Genomic DNA, 14407 nt, shown 5'->3' on the forward strand with positions numbered 1-14407 from the left:
ATGAGTTCATTCTATGAGAGGTAGGGTCAGAGGAAAAGAGCAGAGTTTTATGTGTTGATTAAGGAAAATAGATGTGTTGTGTGGTTCCTTAAGGCATCGTGAAGATGAAGTAAGCTATACACAGGGGCATGTGTTTGTGTCGCTGTGTGTGTGTGTCTGTATACACAAGCTATAACACCTCATTCCAATGTTGGTTGCTGCATTTCAGGAAGAATAGCCTGGGGATAGAGAAAATGGAGAGTCAGTTACCCAGGGATGAAAATAGGCAAGACAGGAATCAAAGAAGGAAAGTGTGAAAGAGCCGGCATAGAAATAAGGTCATGATTACATGGGGCTCTGGTTTCTCTCCAAAACGAATAAATCTTTCACCTTTTACTAAAGATTTCTATGGAGAACAGTTATGAGTTGGTAACCAAATTTTTTGAGGTCTTGCTCAGGCAAGGCTAAGTAAAACAAAACAAAACAAAACAAAACAAAAAAAAGAAAGAAAGAAAAGAAAAGAAGGGAAAAGAAAAATAAGGAAAAATTGATTATATGGGAAGGCAAAAGAAGGTGGAAAAGGAGAATGATCCCAGAAGATCAATAAATACTAGCTGAGAAACTTTACTTCGTGAGGGGACAAAAAGGCAGAGGAAATTGGAGATGTCAGAAAAAAACTAGAATAATTAGGGAATTTCAGAGTTTCAAGAATGCTTTCGAGTAGAGCCATGTTAGATAATGTGAAGTGATTGAGGTGGAAGTGGGTGGAGATGAACCCATTGAAAAGGAGAAAGTAACGAATCTACTCACCTGGGCTGGTGACCAAGGACATGGTTTTCTTTAGTCGATCCATATAGTATCAACTAGGCTGTGTATGATGCATCCATTTATGAAGCCAGTTTTTAAAAATATTCTTGATTTTATATGCTTTGTTTTGGTCACTACACCTTGTACGGTGGATATTGTTTGAATGCTCTTTTGGAAAATAGAAATGAAGCTTAGACAGGTTAAAATAATTGCCCAATTTTGGAATACCAGCATATGAAGGATCAAGTGCTTAAACTTAAAAATTTGACTTTCAAGTGCTATACTATTTCTATGTATTACTTTATTGTATCTTATTTTAACATAGCATTAAATTCTACATGAGAACATGTTTTCCTCTGAAGCAGGAAAAAATATTAGAGAAAACCATGAGGAAATGTATAAAATGAGAATATCACCCATGAATTTGCATAGCCTGAGACTAAAGACATAAATAATATTAAACTTTATTATCCACAACCTTCTTCAGGAGATAAGAAGGTCATAAAAATTGTTCAGGAATTCAAGTATTCATGCCAGAGCAGCTCTTTGCTCTCCAAGAATGTGATCAATGAACAATTTTCATTACTGAGTAAGTGGTACAGATTCATAAACAGGTTCATAAAACAAATTCTGCTAGATCTAAGCAAAGAAATAAACAGTAGCATCATAATTGCCAGGGATTTCAACACTCCATTGACAAAACTAGACAGATCATCGAAGAAGAAAATCAACAAAGAAATACTCAAGTGGAACTCTAGAACAAATGGACCTAACAGACATTTATAGAACACTCTACCCCAAAACTGCAGAATATACATTCTTCTCACCAGCCCATAGGACGTTTTCCCAGATTGATCATATTTTAGGCCACAAAACAAGCCTCAGAAAATTCAGAAAAATTGAAATAATTCCATGTATCTTCTCAGACCACAGTGGAATAAAACTAGAAATCAATTCCAAGAGAAACTCTCAAATCCACACAGTTGTAGAAATTAAACAACCTGCTGATGAACAATTCTTAAGTCAATGATGAAATTAAGATGGAAATCAAGGGATTCTTCAAATTGAAGAGCAAAGAGGACACGAGCTTTTAAAATCTATGGGATACTGCAAAAGCAATGCTAAGGGGAAAATTCATAGCCTTAAACACTTATATCGAAAAGACAGAAAGATCACAAATTAACATGCTAATGTCACATCTCAAGAAACTAGAAATGAAGAACACATCAAACCCAAAGCCAGAAGAAGAAAAGAAATAGCAAAGCTCAGAGCAAAACTAAACATGATGGAAAAAGAAAATACAAAGGATCAACAAAACACAAAGTTGGTTCTCTGAGGAAAATTGTTACACCTCTAGCCAGATTAACCAGAAGGAGAAGAGAAAAGACTCAAATAACCTCAATCAGAAATGAAAAAGGAGGCCGGGTCCAGTAGCCCATGAGTTAAACTGTGAAATATATGAGGCATTCTACTTTTACACAGAGAAGAGGGGTCAGTTCACACATTTTTTAACAGTTAAAAAACATATTTTTTAAATCATGTTAATGATTTTACACCAGATTTTAAACATTACTCTAACTTTTCCCAAGTGAAATAACTACTCCCTTTTTCTTTTTGTTTATTCATTGTAAATCTGTAATTTTTTAAAGAAAGAAAAAAAGTAACTGTGTAGGGGGGTACAAGTTAAATAGAGTGCATTTCTTTGTGCTTTCTATAGTAATGAGAACAAATCTGGGGGTCATGCAATGATAATTTATATAAATGCTATAACACATATATTAAGGTTGCTTCTGTATTCGGGGTTCCATACATTTCTTTATTTGCCCCATAACAATCAAGATGCCAACAATAGGTCATAGAGATCAATAATTTGGAAGATTCATACTTTGGTGTCAAATATTTTATTTAATATGTCTCTCATTAATTTCAAACTCTTAATACCTAAAAGTATACTTTAGTCCATTTTGTGATATTCTGTCATTAGAGATAATATATGTGTAACAACTGCACAGTGTCTGGTATATCATTAACACATAATAAATTGCAGCATTTGTTGTTAAAGTATTGTTTGTTCACGTCCTTTGCAAATCTGGGCGAAAAAAATAGAGCTGTGTGCAGAAAAAGAAAGATTTCTCTGTGGAAAAACATAGCTCAAGGCCCTAATGATATATCGTCTAATTAGGTGAGTCATTAACACCTCATGATACTAAGGCTTACCTACCTAAGTGTTAAATGCATCAAAAAAAATCAGAGCAGTTTTCTTATATATATGTAAGATACGGAAAATAAATTTTTAGAATTACCACATGCTAAAATTATCCTTAGTTACTGAGTAGGGTGCAGAAAATAACCCGAGCATTCAGGTACTGTGTATCCTAAAAGCAGCTCAATGGAAACTTACCTAATGAACATGATGTCATATGTTTGTTCTCTTAACCTCACAATTGCACCTTTGCATTCAACATTTACCTTTTTCTTTGTTATTCTGTAGACTGTCCTCCTGACTCCTAATCTACCGAACCTAGGATGTTTAAAAATGCAAGGGTTCTTTTGGTTTCCTATTAATTGCCATTATTAGCAGGGAAAGTATTTGCAAGGAATTTTTTTTTACATCAAACAATCATCCCCGAATATGATTACAACTCCCAAATATGGACTTGATGTAGGAACATTTGAAAATGTCTTTGGAGCTAATTGAAATGCTTAGTATACTCACTCTCTTTATCCATAGAGGTAGCTATTAAACAATTGGCTTAAATGCTTCTAGAAGACATATGAATTGTTCTGAGGGAGCACAACATGATAAGATCTATTGCTGACCTGGGCATGGTGAAGGGGCATGTCTGTCATCATAGCCAGAGGTTTCTACAGAATATATTACACATGGACATTGATAACTTCCACCTTACCCACATCATTTTTTATTAAAAAAAAAAAAAAAAAAAAGGTTGGAGAGGGGTAACTTATTTTCCTTTTTTTTTTTTATTTTTAGCTATATATTTTTTTTTTATTTTTACAACATATTTGAGAACTGTATGGTACTCAGTTATGTAGGTACATTCTAAATTATTTAACCAATTTCTATTATTGGACATTTGGTTGTTTCTAATATTTGATTATTACAAATAACACATTGGTAAATATCCTTTACATATTTACATATATCTTTGTACACATTCTTTTTTTTGTCAAAATATTAAGGGAATACAAATGTTTTTGTTACATGGATACCTTTTATAATGTTTAGGTTGGGGCTTTGGGTGTGGCCATCACCCAAATAGTGCTGCTTGTACCCGGGAGGTAAGTTTTTACCCTCCACCCCTCTTGATTTCCAATAACCTTTACATCTTTTTGTGTCCATGTGTGCCCATTGATTAGCTCCCGATTATTAGAGAATACGTGTGGTGTGTGTTTTTCCATTCCTGAGATGCATCCCATTGACATCATTAGAGTGACACTCTGGGTTCGAACCCTCATCACTTCTCACTGGACTACTGAACTGCCCTCCCAATAGTTTCCTGTGATAGCTGCTAGTTCTCCTTGCAAGGAAGGTTATTTCATCCTCCTTCTTAGAAATAGAAGAGGTCCCAAAAGATAGCTTAGTAAAACAGTAGCACTTAAGCAGATCTAAGAGAAAAGGTACTGAGGGATAAGGGGTCCACGAACAAGAGAAATTTGGAAATTTGAGGAGCGGACAAGCAGATAAGCAGCGCTCCTTCACGATTTGAGAAGTCTGTCAACATACAGCAAGATCCCAGGACTTCAGGGAAAGGACATTTGTCTTAGGAAAAGCAACTGGCAGGAACAAAATGGGGCCTAACTAGACACAGAGAAATTAGAAAAAAATACTAAAAATCAGGCTCACAATTAAGTAAAAGTTCAGGAACAGAGCTATTAAAATTAGGCATATGGAGGAAAACCAGGTCTCCAGAACGCCGTGTTCTAGGCTGGTACAGAAGCACAAGCCAGACCAGCAGCAATCAGGACTCAGGCCCCTCTTTAGGCCTCTGTGCTACGGGGTTGCATAGCACGGTATGTAGCTCATGGAAAGTCAGCATGCAGATGAATGCCTTCTGCTTTGCAAAACCCGAGAATGCATGTCTGGGAAGTCAGTGGAACTTGAAAGTATAGTTGGGCTGTTTGGGGAGGGACAGAAGTGATTTGCTTGGATAGCTTCATGACTCAGATGTTCACAGACAGATTCATCATCTGGAATGTGGTATTTAGTCATTGTGTTTATCACAAAAGTTGATTCAGCAAGCAGAGTGGTACAGTCTGTTTGCCACGTTATTGGAACTTTATGTCGCAGTCATCCAGAGAGCTAGTGTAATGTAGTAGTTTGAAGCACGGACTAGGGTCACACTGGCTAGGTCTGAAGCCCAGCTCCTCTACTTGCTATCTGTCTGACCCTGGGAGAGTTACTTAAATTCTCTGTGCTTGTTACTTTAAATTGTCAAAATCCAAGATAGTGATATTAATACCTGTATTATAGGGTTGATATGAATAAATATACGTAAACCACTTAGAACATTGGTCAGTACATAGTAATTGCTAAATAACTGTTACCTTCAGCTGGCCAGCAGTGTGACTTATCTGAATTTAGGTAATATATAACACAGTTATTAAGATTTTCTTAAGTAGTTTGAGAAGATGAACATGTTTCATAAATATTTTGAGAAGATGCATTTCTTCTTTGAATGGTGGTTTTCTTCATTAGACATTTTTATCCCTATGTTTCCATATCTGTGTGATTTTATATATATATATATATAGTTTAAATAGATATAAATTCTAGTTGTATATATTTATCTAAATACACATATATTTATTTAGAAATATACTTGTTAAAGAAAATATTTTTCTGACACTGATTAAAATGGTGAGGAAGGACTATTGAAGTAGGTGTCAAGGCTACCATGCTCAGGGAGAAAGATTGGGTTCAACTTCGAATACTACAAAGACAGCCAGGGATTTATGGCTGTAGAGCAGAGTTAAGGGATCAGTGGATGGATAATTACTAAGTGGGACTTCAAGGGCAGGGGATTTTTGCTAAAGCAATTTAAATGGATTCTTGCTAAAGGCGAGCCAAAGTGATCCGATATCAAGGGTTGGCAATGGGGAATTTGATCACATATGAAAGGTGATCAGATATCAAGGGAGGGGGAATTCTCTCTAAACCAGTTCGTGAGATTCTTCCTACAACAAGCTACAGGACCATAGACTAGGCCCAAGAATGAGGCCTCTTTGAAAAGAGGGCTCAGAGGAGCCTGTCTAAAGATTAGTCAAAAAGAGTGTGTCAGTCCCTCCACTTATTCAAAGAAGAGATATTCTCCTTTCCTCTGAACGATCTAAGTTCATTTCTTGTTTGGTTGCCTTTTTTCATTAAAAATAAGCTGAACCATCTGGTGAGACTCCTTAGTAGAGGAGTCAGTTGAGAATATTTCTAGATGTTGGGCTGGAAGCTTCCTGATTCGCCCACAGGCAGCAGCCCCAGGCACAAAAATGGGTCATCCTCCACTCTCAGCCAGCAGGCCCTGGATGTATCCTGAGGGGGGTGTTTTCAGGGGCAGCTCAGCTACCAGACACCCTGGAGTGCCAACAAGGACCTGGGAAGTCAGCTTTTAGTTATAAGGGACACCGAGCTAGGAGAGTGGGAGAAAAATTGTGACTTAGAGAATCGTAGCCAAATATTGAGGAAATAGAAGAATTGAGAATTTGGTAAGGACTGACAAAACGAACAAGATGCAGAATCCACTCTAATTTTGAGGTAGATAACAAAACCTCAAAGACAATGAACAGGACCAGAACCTGATAACCCACAATGATGTACTAGAGTTTTCTACAGAAACATAAAATTTCACCATCCTTTTTGATCTAAGATAACCAAAATAAGGTTATTCTTATTTAAAAAGTAAGTTGGGCCTCATTAGATTTGACCTGATTATTTACACAAGTGCAACAGGAATAGTAATTGACCACATATTGGCGTTTTTAAGTTTGCGTTGCTGAAACTAAAAAGTAAAAATAAGGAATCTCAGATTAGATTTTTAAAAGCCTCTCAAAGCTAGGAAACCCAGTCAAGAACTCACCAGCAGACCTCACCTGCAGTGTCCATAAATTTGGGTGAATTCTTCCCTTCTTGAGCTCCCAGAAATATCCTAAGATTCCATAACCTGCAAAGAAGGAATCTTCCTTACTTACCTCTAAAGGCAGGAACCCTGCAAGACAGGAAGGACCAGGCTGATGTGTGTCCGAGGGGGCTTTGCGAGCTTTGACTCCATAAAGTCAATCTTAGTTACTTAAAATTGTCTGATTATATCTGATTGTATGGACATCATACTCAAATATGACATTCCAGTCAAAGCCTTTGTTATATAACCAATTTTTCCAATTATGTCCTGTTACAAGGATGACAGATTCTTATTGATGTATATAAATAATTATATTGCCATGAAAAGGAGAACATTCAGTAAGTTTCCAAATTCTGGAGAGATTAAGCAGAAAGAAAAAGATAAAAGTTTTGTTTCCATTTAGAAAAGTATAATCCACTAAATTTCTATGAGTTATAGATAGTTTAAGGGAAAATGGAAAGGAGTTCCTTATATCCAGAAAATAGAATATTAAAGAGCCAGAAATGTTCCAAACAAAACCACACACAAAAAATCATAATCCTTCTTCATTGGTTCACTCAATTCCATGTAGTTAATTGCTGTTCAGCTTGATATTGAGTTAGTAGTTTCATGAATCCATCAGCTTCTCTCCTAGAGTTCTGGAAATGCTCATTTAGCCCAGTGGGATGATCTCAAAGTTATTTAAGGGATACCATCAAATTTAAGGGATGCTCTGTATGCCCGAGTTTCTATCGCAGTTTTTTCCAATAGTCTCTGAGACAGTTTCTTTTTGTTGAAGATGAAGCACTCTTCAACTAAATCGCTACTCAAAGAAAACAACAACAACAACAAACCACAAAATGAAAAACAAAAAGTAAACAAAACAAACAAACAAAAACAAAAACAACTCCCATCCAGGAAGATTCTTGCTCAAAAGAGCCTGGGACTCTAACCCATCCTTGAGAGTACACTGCACGCTCAGAATCTGAAAATCAGTCTTCCTTAGGAGGCTTCATGGACAGCCATCTGGAGCACTGGATTGGAGCTGGGGTTGGACTTGTCTCTCCTTAAATGTTAAATTTACTTAACAGCATTCTTGCTGCAAGTGGGTTAGGCAGGCTTGAGGACAAGGCCTTGTTGAAAAGAGGACTCAGAGAAATTTGTCTAAAGTCTGGTCAAGGACAGAGTTTTTGTCATTTTCAAACCATCATATATTTAAAGTATCTGTCTATCCCTGTGTACATTTAAACCTCCAAATTATCATCATCATCTTAATATGTCCTGATATATTTTTTCAGACATGTGTTTCTAATAAGCAAGAGTTATTTCAATTCCTGAAAATATATTCTTGGAACTAAAGCCAGTGTAAAGAAGATACAATGTGCCTTTTGGAAATATTCCAGAAGGGAAATGCCATAGCGTCCAGAGGACGTGAATACCGAATACGACAGCCTTGACTCTGGACCCTGTCACCTTTAGCGGCTGACACCTGACAAGATGTATTACATACTGTTGTGTAACAGAGACCCTCAGCTTGTTTTCTAACTAAAGGAAAAGGCACCAGGCTTGGCAATGTAAACTTCTTTGATGCCAAAATACCATTAATAAACCACAGCTACATATTCTTTAAGTAAAAATGTAATAAAGTCATACTGATTATCTCCCAGCTTAATAAGCTTAACTTGATTATCAAAAAACATTTGGAGATATAGAGATGTTTTCTTTTGCCTTTTTATCACCTAAACTAAAAAAAATGTTTTCCTCTGATATAAAAATACAGTAAGAGCATTTAATACAGGCAAATGCTACTGACCGCTCTAAAATCTCCCTTTAACTTTATCTAATTAGTTAATCTCTTGAGGAATTCCCTGACTCCTGGTTCTAAAAGATATTTCTCCAGCCAGAGGCTAAGCTTAAAGCTTCATGAACAGCTTTAAAGAAGCAAGTTGTTCAATTCAAGGATAGCTAATTTGCTTCTTGAACTTGATTCCTTAGGCTTTACTCTAGAATTCTAAACAGAGAATGACCTGTAACCTTTATAAAATATACAATATTGTTGGAAAAACTGAGCTCTTTGTATTTAAATGTTTAAGCATTTTGAGCTCATCTTTGCAAAGAGTTCTGGCAAGAGAAATAGAGGAAAAAAATGTTTCCATTATCAATTTCTGCATGGAGACAATGACTAAACACATGAGAGCCCAAACTTTGGTGTTTCTGATATAAGCAGTTTAATAAATCTATAGCAGCTAGTTGTAATATTTCTCTTATAATTACAGTAAAGCAGATTTTATCTATCAGTATGTATATCTAAATTGTTCGTTTTTAAACAATATATTTTATTGAAATAACTGTGATGTGAACATGAGAATAATAATATAAAGACTTCTTATTTGACAAAATTGTTTTTTTCATACTGTATCTCTCATACTGAGATGCAAAATAAAACAATAGTTTAAAGAATATGTTCTGAAGTTAGAAAGTCCAAGATTAGAATCCTACCTTTATAATTTATTTGCTGAGACTTTGATCATTTCATTTAATTGCTTTCAGCCTTATAGTCATCATGTGCCAAATGGGAGTAATGACAGTATCTATGTTGTAGAGTTGTAGTTATTAAACAGAAAGGTAATTGTACGGCACTCAGTGCAGTGCCTGGCTGTATGAAGTCTTCATTGTCAATATCAACAGCACATCATTCTGTCAATGTGCTTCTTGCATCTGCAACTTTTTCTCATAAATATGAAGGAAGGAATCCATGATAATTTGTACTTTAACCTTCACATGAGAGCTTTAACTAACAGACCCTTGAAGCACCATGGGGGAAAAAACTTGGAAGGCCAGTTTGTCTTTTTGCAACACTCAATTTTCTTGGCATTTATTTTTCAAAGATATTTGAGATATGAACAATAAAGATGAGAAGTGACTCCGTGACCTCAAAACAAGAAATGTTTCTGAAGTTTTCAAATTATACAATTATGTCAATTTACATTAAGCAAAAATAAAGCCACATTTTTCGTCTTTCTATAACTTGATGTAAGGGAATTCCCGGAGGCCTCTCTCTGGAGCTTTTTTGCATACTAATTATTCAGTGGTTTAAATCACAGCACCAGCACCATCTATTGGGGAGTTTTTTTCCTGAAACAAATGTTTCTGCAATTCTGAAAAAAATATATATAACAAAATTGATTTAGGTTCATTTCAATTCTTTATTAAGATAAAAAGAAAAGTTCATTTTAGTAAATAATTTCTTCTAATAAATATATTCAGGAATTGGTAGAAATCATAAGTAAAATCTCCATGATGTTCATTGTTTGGTGCAGTATATTTTGAAACAGTAAAGAAAATAAGTATCAAAAAGTAATAGGCCTTAGGGGAGAATAAGTCTTCCCTAATTATCACAGTCTGATGCACGCGTGCCTTTTGCCTGCTAATGATTGGGGAGATGTGGCAATTTCCTTTAAAAATCCAGCCCCTTGTCATTCTTTTGTGCCAAGATAATTCAGATGCAAAGGATGAAGAGCAGATTAGGCCATGATCCACTGATCATAACTTTCTATTGGATTTATAGCACCAGATGGCCTAATTATTCTCAACAGTTCTCAATCTCTGTCTGTCGGGGAGACCAGATGTAATTTCTACCTTCTGGTGAAATAAACTCCTAAGATTGAATACAAGAAATAAAATGTGAAACACAGACCATATAATTGAGATAAAAAGTTATCAGAAGTGAGTCTACATCTCTGAGCAGAGGCACCTGGGGCCACCATCTCCTCATCTGCCGAAGACAAGTTTCAGTGGTGGTGCAGTGCCCAGTACACAGAAGGCATTTTGATAGTGGGTACATTTGGACTGTAGGTATTTGTTTTTATTCAAATATTCACACACATATAAACATGCACGCGTGTGTGTGATTATACAAATAAAACACAGAATTGCGGTTTTCTTTCAGTGCCATTTGGTCTCACATTTATCTTTTGTTTCTCCTTAAGTTAGATCTTTTTTTCCGTAAGTTAATATCGTGTTGAAAAAAAGTCAAGTGCTAAAAATGGCCCCTTATTCAGTTCTGTTTAAGATACAATTCAAATCATGCCTCATTTGTATTTTGCTACATGCCTATCTTCTAAGGATTTGACTAATTCCAGCATGCCTTCTGTCTTCCCAAGTAATTCACTACATAGAAGACAAGAAGAAATAGTAAAACCGTAAAAAGGGCAATAAAGTTAAACTTCATGTGTTAAATCAATGAAAGTTCCCGGAACATGTCCCTATCCACTTTAATACGTTCCAGGTTAGTCCATAAGCCCTACTGTGCAACCATGTTCAACCTAGGGGGACCTTTTAATTGGGAGATCAATTGATGTTCAGTGTTCAATGTCAATGCCAAAATAACATCCTCCTCTTTATATGAAAAAAAATACAGATTACATTATTCACTTCAGCACTTCAGTAAATATGCATTCAAATTTCTAAGGTTCCTTTGACACCCACCCCAGCCCACCCCCTCACCATCAGTTTAACTGAATATCCTCCAGGCTAGTTTTGAACACTATTTTTAAGAAGAACTATAAGCTCTTGGTGCACACTGAGTGTATCTTTATTTTTCTAATCATCATTTTTAAGCACACTCTATGGCCTAAGGGCTGCTATACACAAATGTAGAAAGAAAAGGAAATATTTGCACCCTGTTCCCAAAAGAATAGATCATTGTTTAAAAGTAATATAATTGCTCTTTGCACTGACAGTTGACAACTGCAGAACAAAAACCACGTTATGGCATCCTGACATGGTGCTTGGGAATATGAAAAGAAGACAGTATCTCATTTCCATGTCCTAAATTTGTTTTTCAGTGATAGACTACTCTCTGGAAGTATGCCACTAATAACCCAATAGTTACAGGATTATACAAAAAAAAAAAAAACAGCAATTCAAAGACAAATGTTTCATAGAATAATATACTTTTAAGGCTGGCAGAAATCTTTAAGATCCATATAAAAATACTGCAAATGAGAGAATTTAGTAATAAGGGAAATTTGCCAAATTTTATCCAATTAACTATTTTTAGATATTCTTTTATTTTGATATTATTCTCTCCTTATCAATTCTGTAAGAATTATGTACCCAGAATCACAGTAAACACTCATTTTTAGTATAAAGTCAAGGAAATGCCCTATATCCTAGGGGACTTTGAAGACATAAGAGATTAATGTAAGTATTTTTAAATGAATAAAGTAAGATCAAACAGCCTTAAGCAAAATACTTAGGAGTTCCATATTCCAAAGTATTGTCAATATTCTCTATCTCAATGTTGTTTTGCAACCCGATTATGAATTCAAAAGAAGAAATCAGCATTCCTGAAGAATGTGCGGGAACAATAATAAAAGTTCAGGCATTGCTGGTTGGGATGCAAGACTGGTGGTGGCTCATTAATAAGTAGCTTCCATTTTGTTAGGGTAGCCCTTGTGTGAGGCAGCACTCTCACCCTGGGGAGTCCTGCTGTAGGCATTAAGAAGAGGGAATGAAGATTTCTTTTCCAAATTAAGTTGTCAAGGAGCTCATTTACACTACACAGTGAGTGTGTGTGGGCAAGCTGATGAAGATGATGATTTATGATGCTATTGGCACTTAAGTAATTCTGGTGATGGAAATCCACAGCAAAACCCACTTAGGAAGACAAAACAGTACTTCTATTATCTGTAGGAGGTAAAATCACGTGGCTTTTGCCCTTACAAATTTCAAGTTACCCTACTGGGTCTGGGAATGCAAGGAAAGCTCATTTACTGAAGATTCATGCTTTGGTATAACGTTATTATACAGACTCATATACATGCCTTTTTGTTTTTTGCAGTTTATATCCATTGGATATTTTAAAGGACTTTTGATGTGACTTTTTGTTTTTGGAGGATTGGGGGTATGAGAACTGGATCTGTCCAATCACATGATAGATAGCTATGTAACACAGTGAAGTTTAAAATATCTTTTTTTAAAAAAAAAATGAATTGTAGCCCTCCATCTGCAAAGGCAGTAAATATGCTTTTTGGTGAATTCTATCTGCAAAAATATGTTCTAAAATACGAGGTAAATACAGAAACACATGACTAATGATTCTTGTCATCACTAGCTAATTTCTTCATATTATATCATAGAAAAAAGATACAGAGAACAAAAAAAGTAAAACCATAAAACCAAAATGGAAATTGTATTTTAACTTCAGTATATTTGGTGTGCTTGCTCTATAAATGCCAAGAAATGTAATCTCAAGAGTCTCATGAGAATTAATAGGCTTTGATCTTAAATTTTAAAATATGTTCGTAATATCCCACGTTAGTAGCAAAGTGCTAGCTTTAGAAACAGAATAAAAATGAGAAGTAAATTTCCACACAAGCAAGGCAAGAGTGCAAAACTCAGTTCTACAGTTAATCTCTTTCTACATTTTTTATAAGTGTTTCTACAGAGCACACAGTAAACCCTTAGAATGATTCAATGAAACCTGAATCTATTTACACTGTCTTAAATATAATGTAAAAGAGCCTTTTATTCATTTGCATCTGTGCATTAGATTGTTATATACTTTTTATGCTGTCAAAATGTACACAAACATTAACTATTTTATTCACAGCAAAGTTATCTTATTGCAACATTTTTCCTTATAAAAGATTGCAAAATTATGGTCACAAAAATTTGACAGAACATACTTTGCTCTTTTTGCTATATCTAAAGCATGCTGGAGCAACTGACGCCTTTGTTTTGCTTGTATAAAGTGATTCATCAAATTTTCCTCTCACATATTCCTAGATTCCAGGAGAATGTGGACAATCTGTGTGTTTTATTTTGTATTGCTATGCTAACAAAATCAGGTGTATATGTTCATGTATTCACAGGCAAACAATGTATATGTAGTAGTTACTAAGTGTGTGACTATTGTAATTTTTTGATAGCAAGAAAATATTACGAATAAAATCAGAGATTCAATAAAGGCTTTTGTTTTGCTTTGCATATTTTTTCTAATTCTTCCAATGATTAATATAACTAGAGTTAGCTTAAAATTATTTTCAAATAAATAAATCTATGAAATCTATAGAATTCCATGAGGCTAATATTTAATAGGCTTTCATCTTAAATGAGTAGCCACAGGAAGCACACACTTTAAAGATGTAGATAACTTCACTTATACACGAACACATAAATAAAAATATTAGGATGCAAAAAAGCCTCAGAAACTACAGGTGGTAAACATTGTTTCTTAGGCTCTAGAGTCAAATAATCAAGGCTATGCTTCAAATTAGAATATATTTTGAGTTAAAAAATGGTATTGTTTTAAAAGCATCTACAATTTAGTAGGACTAATATTTATCAGGCAGAGCAACTTACCATTACAATGCCGTAACATTAGTACCTCATTTTTTGTGTTAAGATGTCACAATTCTTTATTTTTTTAATAAAATATTAGTATTACAAACTGGAACAGAAAAGTGAATTTGAACCACATAGGATAGCCAAATAACATAATTGAG

The 14407-nt window shown here is 35.0% G+C and overlaps 1 non-coding gene across 1 annotated transcript; it reads left to right on the forward strand.

Moving 5' to 3' along the window:
- The first annotated feature begins 331 nt into the window (after positions 1 to 331).
- On the forward strand, positions 332 to 445 carry LOC123622016. Its single transcript, XR_006729380.1, has one exon. It is a non-coding gene; the product is annotated as a U5 spliceosomal RNA (small nuclear RNA).
- The last annotated feature ends 13962 nt before the right edge of the window (positions 446 to 14407 follow it).

The sequence above is a fragment of the Lemur catta genome, chromosome 16, assembly GCF_020740605.2.
Source record: "Lemur catta isolate mLemCat1 chromosome 16, mLemCat1.pri, whole genome shotgun sequence".
In the NCBI taxonomy this organism is placed as follows: Eukaryota; Metazoa; Chordata; class Mammalia; order Primates; family Lemuridae; genus Lemur; species Lemur catta.